The following is a 7,755-nucleotide window of genomic DNA, read 5'->3' as shown; positions in this document are numbered from 1 at the left end:
AATGCCTAAAACTGCTGTCCCTGCCAGCCCAAGTGACTGTTTCCATCCACACACCAGCAACCTACCCCAAACCTCCTCCCCACCAGTATATGACACTTCAGAGGACTCAGAGAGCTGAGGGCAGTTGGAGAAGCTCTGGGCACCACCACCATCTCCTGCCCCACCTGCAGAGCTGGGAAGTAGTGCTCTCTGGAAGGTGTTTTCATCCCCTTTGCTTTAAAGAGCTCAGCCAAGCAAGAAGCTCTCAGAGCTTCAGTAGTAGAACGAGCAATGTAGCATCTCACCACAGCTAATTTAGCCCTCAAGGTGGGAAACACCTTCCCTCAGGCGGGAAGAAATAGGGTCTTTTCCAAAAATGCTCTCTCAAAGCTAGAAGAGCCACAAGGCAGCAACAGATTTACCCTACAGGAGCACAATTTAAATTTGGATTGAATTTTTTCCTCTTTGTTTTTATTGCTGCCCAACAGTGATTTGCTACAGAATACTTGCTGCTGCCTCCAGGATCCTGATCTGCAGTAGAGGTCTGGCAGCTGGAAGACAGCAGCACACGTTGTCATCTCCCACACTACCACTGATTTTCCCCTTCCCCAGCACTTGATATCAGCCACATCCCTTTCCCTCCAGCCAGGTTGTTGCTCCTAGTTTTCCATGGCTGGATGTGCCCAACAAGTTCTGGGGAGAATTTATGAATTTATTCAGGTTAGGGGAGAAAGAGAAAGGAGAGGGGAAAGAAAGAGAAAGGAGAGGGGAAAGAAAGAGAAAGGAGAGGGGAGCTAGTCTGAAGATTAACTCTTACCTGGCTTAACCTTCTGATATTCCTGAGAAAGGAGAGGGGAAAGAAAGAGAAAGGAGAGGGGAAAGAAAGAGAAAGGAGAGGGGAAAGAAAGAGAAAGGAGAGGGGAAAGAAAGAGAAAGGAGAGGGGAAAGAAAGAGAAAGGAGAGGGGAAAGAAAGAGAAAGGAGAGGGGAAAGAAAGAGAAAGGAGAGGGGAAAGAAAGAGAAAGGAGAGGGGAAAGAAAGAGAAAGGAGAGGGGAAAGAAAGAGAAAGGAGAGGGGAAAGAAAGAGAAAGGAGAGGGGAAAGAAAGAGAAAGGAGAGGGGAAAGAAAGAGAAAGGAGAGGGGAAAGAAAGAGAAAGAAGAAAAGAGCTAGTCTGAAGATTAACTCTTACCTGGCTTAACCTTCTGATATTCCTGATAGGATCCACATGCCTATAAAGAAAAGAGTGTTATCGCAGACCCCAGTACCACTGCCCATGCTTGTAACACTGCTCAGAGAGATCCCAGCCCAAGCTCAACAGGAAGGAAGAACCAAATCCATTGTGTCCTGGTAGCTTTGGGTTTTGCCTGGACAAAGCTCCTAGGGCCACCTCATTTTTTCCATGTGATAATAAATATTCACCCCTCCCTACCTCCAAAAGCATTGCCTGCTTGATGCTGTGAGACCACAGCTGGTACAAACCCCCCCACCCAAAACACAGCAAGCAAAACCCCGTTGTGCTTTAATCCATAGGAGAGATGGAATCATAAACAGGTAGGATGCTGCACCCAGGGAATTTCCTACAGGGAACCCGTCCTGCTTCCCATCACTCACCCTTGGAGCAGCATCACAGCGGGGCCTCAGCTTCACCCCGGGATCCTGCCTGCCACCAGCCGGTCCCCACACCCAGGGCACCAGGAGCAGGGCCAGAAGCATTGGGAAGAGCAAAGGCTTCATGGCAGAACTTTACTGGAGGCACAACATTGAAATGAGACCAAAAAAGAAAAGGAAAAACTCTCTCTCCCTAAAATATTCCCCCAGGCAGAGCAAATGCAAGATCATCACCTTTCCCAGCCCCTCTCTAAAACACATCCCTGCAGCCAAGGGTTGTGTCTGGGAGCCCACTCACTCATATACTGCCCTGCTACCCCTGTGATAGCAATTAGCTAATTAATGGATGCTAATTAATGAGGCCAGCTATCACTCATTAGGGTTAGACCTGCTCTTTCCATTTCCTGTCCAGTATTCCTCCTTCCGTGGTTGTTTTGGTGAGAGAAGGCATTATCCATTTATAATGCATGATGCTATAAACTGGAATTAAAGTGATGCTGATGCCCTGACCTGACCCAGAAGCAGAGCCCAAGTTGCTTGTTCTCTGGGGAAAAAACAAACAAACAAAAACCCCAACAAACTAAAACCAAAACAAGCTTCAAACAATTACTGGAGGAGGGGGAAAAAAGCCCTAATGTAAAAGTGAATGTTTTCATCACATTTTAACTGGCTTCTGCCAAAGTCTGTGATTTAAACTGGAAGAGATTCAGATGAGATGTGAGGAGGAAATTCTTTGGTGTGAAGGTGGTGAGACACTGGAACAGGTTGCCCAGAGAAGCTGTGGCTGCTCCTCCCTGGAAGTGTTGAAGGCCAGGTTGGATGAGGCTTTGAGCAACCTGGTCTAGTGGAAGGTGTCCCTGCTGCTGGCAGGGGGGTTGGAACTGGATGAGCTTTAAGGTCCCTTCCAATCCAAACCAGCCTGTGATTCTAGGATTTCCCCCAGGACTGTGCTGTCCTGATGCAGGACTGTGTTAAACAGCTGAAACCACCTTGAAACAGAAGCATCTCCTCTCCTCATCTACACTTAGCAAAGTGTGGAAAGCAAATAGCCCTGGTAATGATGTATAAATTATTAGCTCCTTAGAATTCTTTCAGCTGTAACTTGTCATTAGGGGCCAGGCAGATAAGGCAGTTGGGCTGTTTGACATGCAGCTTTGACAATATTCCTTTTAAAAGGACAATCATCATTTAGCAAAATAAAATCAAAAATACTTTTTTTTTTTCTTCTTTTTTTCTTCTAAGTCACCACAGTTTGACAGGCTGACAAGTCTTCAGGGACAAATACACCTATTTTTCTCATGGGCTGAAACAAGCAGCATGTCAGACCCGCAGTGGCCTTAGTGTGAGAGATTCCTGCTCCCCATTTTTAAGCTTTTCCACTCATCCCGCATGCGGTTTCTCCAGCCAAAAGACCAACAAGAAGCCATCATCCTTCCAGCAGCACAAACCTTCTCCTCCCACAACTGTGTGTAGCCACATATCCAACGTGACCCCCAAATTCCCTCTCACTCTCCTACAAGTGGGTGCAGACAGAGCTGCAAACCTTGCTCCACACTTACTGTGTAAATGGGGTTTGTCCTACACGTACATCAAACAGGGTTGTGCTCCTATGATGGAAACCCTGGAAGATCAGCATCCTGGCTGGATGTCCTCCTGCAAAGCAGAGAGGTCCCTAAAGTATCATTTGCTGGGAGAACAGGAGCCTTTGCTTGATTTTATGGTAGAGTTGAGATGGTCAAATAAATTGTAAGGTCAAGTTTATTTTTAATTTCCCGATACGTATGTATTTGAGTGAGGAATTTTAATATGTAGAGGGGTTTTTGTTTGTTTGGTAGCTATTTTTTTTTTAGTTTTATGGTGAGTATTTCCATAAATACATAAACTGTCCATTAGAATGTCTGGCCCTTTTGACTAAATCGTTGATGGAGCCCTGGGACAGGCTGCCCAGGGAGGGTGTGGAGTCTCCTTCTCTGGAGACATTCAAGACCCACCTGGACGCCTTCCTGTGTGATCTCATTTAGGTTCCTGCTCTGGCAGGGGGATTGGACTGGATGATCTTTTGAGGTCCCTTCCAATCCCTGACATTCTGTGATTCTGTTGTGCTCAGTGGTTGTTGATTTTCTTATTTATTTTGGAGCCATCTGGCCCAAAAGTGTATTTGTAGGAGAGCTGGTGGGCACATTCATGCCGAGTTGCACAGACAAACTGCACCATGGGGCTAAAAAACCCCAAATTATGGATCTCATCCTCTCTACCAGCTCCTGCACTCTTGGTTTCTTGGGATGAGGTTGAATCTTTCCCAGGATGGACCCGACATGACCCTTGTCAGACTGGCCTTGTGGACCACCAGCACGGGCAGGTCCACCAAAGGGATAGTCACCAAAATTAAACTAATTTCAGCAAGAGCTCAAATTTCCCTGGGAGTTCCTCCTTACAACTGCTCTGCTATCATTTATAAGGCAACGTGATGTGGCTGGGAGCTTGGGATAGATAAATTTACCATCTACCTCCCTCTAGTGATTGCACTGCTGCATAAAGAGAGAGGGAAAATCGTGCTGGGCACCAGGGGTTTGAGGTTGGGGGTTTTTTTTTTCATTTCTTAGAAAATCAAAACTGAATGCTTTCATTTTTTCTGTCGTTTATTCTGGAACAGGCTGTCCAAAGAGGTTGTAGATGCCCCCTCCCTGGAAGTGTTTAAGACCAGGGTGGATGAGGCTTTGAGTAACCTGATCTAGTGTAAGGTGTCCCTGCTCATGGCAGGGGGGTTGGAACTAGATGATCTTTAAGGTCCCTTCCAACCCAAACCATTCTATGATTCTATGATTCTATGATTCTATGATTTTCTTACACATCAAAAGTGAATGGGAAGAGCTAAAGGAGGATGAGAAATTAGGAGCTCACTCATCACCTCACTAACGAGAAATAACTCAGGTCCAAAAAAAAAAGGGTAGCACGGGTGGCAGCTAAAGGCTGTGGCAAAACCAACATTTTTATTACAGTCAAGAGTTGTTTTTTTTAGGAAATATAGTAACATCACTTATAAGCCCTTTTTTTAACAGGTTTCAAAAGTTGTGTTATTCATTAGAGCTCGGCCAGGCGCCCAGCTAAATACTGAGGAATGTGTCTTTGGTGCTCACCTCAGTGGCTCCATCCCTCCGAGAAGCCGACGGTGCCGTGTTTGCAGGAGCTACTCTATTATTTCTAGATACACTACGTGGAACGACACCCCTGTATTTAGTTACCGGAGATAAGCATCAGTTTAATTCCCATCTCTTTGTGTCACTCCTTAGCTTGATTGATTTCAGGCCCGTTGGGGTCAAAGATGCAATTATCTTCTTAAATACAATTAAAGGTAAGGGATTTCTCAGGAGCTGCTGTTTTCCTTAAATAGGGAGTTGGCTTTCCTTGATCACTGTGAGGGTGGTCAGACACTGGAACAGGTTGGCCAGAGAAGCTGTGGCTGCTCCTCCCTGGAAGTGTTCAAGGCCAGGTTGGATGAGGCTTTGAGCAACCTGGTCTAGTGGAAGGTGTCCCTGCTGCTGGCAGGGGGGTTGGAACTGGATGAGCTTTAAGGTCCCTCCCAACCCAAACCAGTCTGGGATTCTGTGAATCTATGGATCTATGATCAGCGCCTGTTTTTCATTGATTTGACTGCTAATCCTCAGGGATGTTTTGAAGATGCCACCACGCTCCAGTTTATCATGGTGAGTGTTTTACCTGCGTTGCTGGTGAACTGTAATATTATTCATAAAACCAATACCTCGTTGAGACTTCACGTTTGGTGGGATTTCTACAGACGAAGAGCACAAATAAATCACGCCCCTGCAAGATTTGGGTATGAAAACGTGTAGCGTGGGAGAGCTAAAGTGATTTTTTTTTTCTCTGGGCTTTCTGATGGCTTCAAGGCACCTGTTCCTTCTTTACCCTGAACTAGGAATCCATGGACATTGTTATTTAAAAACAAAAAAGCTATAGGATCCATGTGCAATGTAGATCTGGACTTAAAGATTCCTGCTTTTGATTGCAGAGGATCTCGCCTTTACATGAAGTCCATCTCCGTAGCCCTTAGAGCCCAGATGTTCGTGTCCAGATGTTAATCTCCAGGTGTAGAGTCCAGATGTTTGTGTGGCTATGCCCACATGTAGAGTCCAAATGTGTCTGTGGCCTCTCTGTAAAACAGCATAAAAGGTCCTGGAAATGACAATAAATCATATAAAATATGAAGTATAAAGTAAGCCCCGAGCTCTCCTCATGCACCTGACAAGCAGATGGAGCTACAGCAGCAGGACCAAGTTTCAGCTTTGACCTGCAGATGGTACCTGGGAAAGAAAGGAAAAAAATAGGAAAAGGAGAAAAGGGAGGAAAAAGAAAAGAGAAAAAGGAAAAAGGAGGAGAAAAAGAGGGAAGGAAAGAAAGAAAAAAGAAAAGGCGAAAGGGAAGAGAGAAAAGAAGGGGGGAAAGAATGGGGGAAAAGAAAGGGGGAAAGAAAGGGGAAAAGGAGAAAGGGAGAAGGGAAAAGAAGGGGGGAAAGAAGGGGGGAAAGAAAGGGGGAAAGGGAGGCAAAGGGGGGGAAGGGGAGAGGAAGAAAAAGGAATAAAAGGGGTAAATGAAGAACAGAAAAAGGTGAAAGAAAAAAGAAAAAGGGGAGGGGGAAAAAAAGAAAAAAGGCAAAAAGCACAAGCAGGACCCTCCTGGGTCTGTGTCTGGTAGGAATACACCGGTTTTCCTAGCTGCAAATCTGCCCTGGGGTGTCTGGCAGGTGGGTGAGGTGGCACTTCTGGTGCCTGACTCTCCTCCCTGGCCATGCTGGAGGGAAAAGCACCTCGTGGTTACCAAATCACCCTTCTCCCCACGGAAAATCAGCGCCCAGTTAATGAGTAACCTTGGAAATTCACCACCCTCGTCACTGACCGGACACACGCAGCCTTTGCCCTTCTCCTCTCTTGAAGGAGGTGTTTTCCCACCCATGCTGGGGTTTTCCCAGAGGAGCAGCTCTACCAGAGACTGGGGAAATGTCCTCGTCCCTCTATTTAGAAGAGGTGGGATTTCCCCGAGCTGCTCTCAGTGAGCAATTGCTGTGCCCATGGACAAGCCCAGGCGATGATCAGCCTGGCCAGTGCTGGTTTTGGTTGGTGGCAGAGTGGCAGAGGTCAAGTATGGCCATCGCTTTGCCCTGACAGTGGGAAAAAAAAAGAAAAGAGAAAGGAAAAAAAGAGAAAGAAAAAAGAAAGAGGGAAAAAGAGAGAAGAGAAGGGAAGAGAAGGGAAGAGAAGGGAAGAGAAGAGAAGAGAAGAGAAGAGAGAAGAGAGAAAAGAGAAAAGAGAAAAAAAAGAAAAGAGAAAAAAGAAAAAAGAAAAAAGAAAAATAGAGAAAGAGAAAAAAGAAAAAAAATATTAAAAAAAGAAAAAAAGAAGTAAGAGAAAGAAGAAAGAAGGAAAAAGGGAAAAGAGAAGAGAAAAGAGAAAAAAAAGAGAAAAGAGAAAAAAGAAAAAAGAAAAATAGAGAGAGAAAGAGAAAGAGAAAAAAGAAAAAAAAAATTAAAAAAAGAAAAAAAGAAGTTTCCAGTTTTTTCAGCTTAAAGCGTGGCAACATAATGGCAAATGAGCAGCTCTCCAGTAGACGGGGTAAAACACATTTTAAAGGAGATGATGGAAATAAATATCTGTACAAGAAAATATTTTTTTAAATGGAGAAGCTGATGCTTAAGCACAAGGTGGGAGCTGCTGCTTCGTTCCACTCAGCTTGACTTTTTTCACTCCTTTAATTCGGCATCACTCTGATGAGCTATTTTCCAAACCAGAAGGAATCAGTTCTCTGCTAACAGCTCCCAGGGCCAGTTTTCCATCAGGAAAGCAGGTTTAGAAGTGAGCCCACGTGTCCACAGCAATACAAGGGGAATTGGGCTCCACAGGGAATCCCAAAAGATGGAGAGAATGGAGCCCTCAGCCCACTTCAGCAGACAGAGGCCACCTCTCTGCCCTTTTGATGGTTCCTTACATTGGTTATGAGCCCAACACGACTCCATCTGCAAGACTTTCCTTCACCAGCAGCGTCGTGGGTTGGTGCTTCACTCTGGTGTTTCCCCATCACCTCTTTTAAAAGGCATCACAAAAAATTCACACCTCAAATTAGCGTGGGAGGAAACCAAACCAACAAAACCAACCAAAA

Source organism: Antrostomus carolinensis, unplaced genomic scaffold (genome assembly GCF_000700745.2).
Source record: "Antrostomus carolinensis isolate BGI_N321 unplaced genomic scaffold, ASM70074v2 scaffold20922, whole genome shotgun sequence".
Taxonomy (NCBI): Eukaryota; Metazoa; Chordata; class Aves; order Caprimulgiformes; family Caprimulgidae; genus Antrostomus; species Antrostomus carolinensis.
This window is presented reverse-complemented; position numbering follows the sequence as displayed.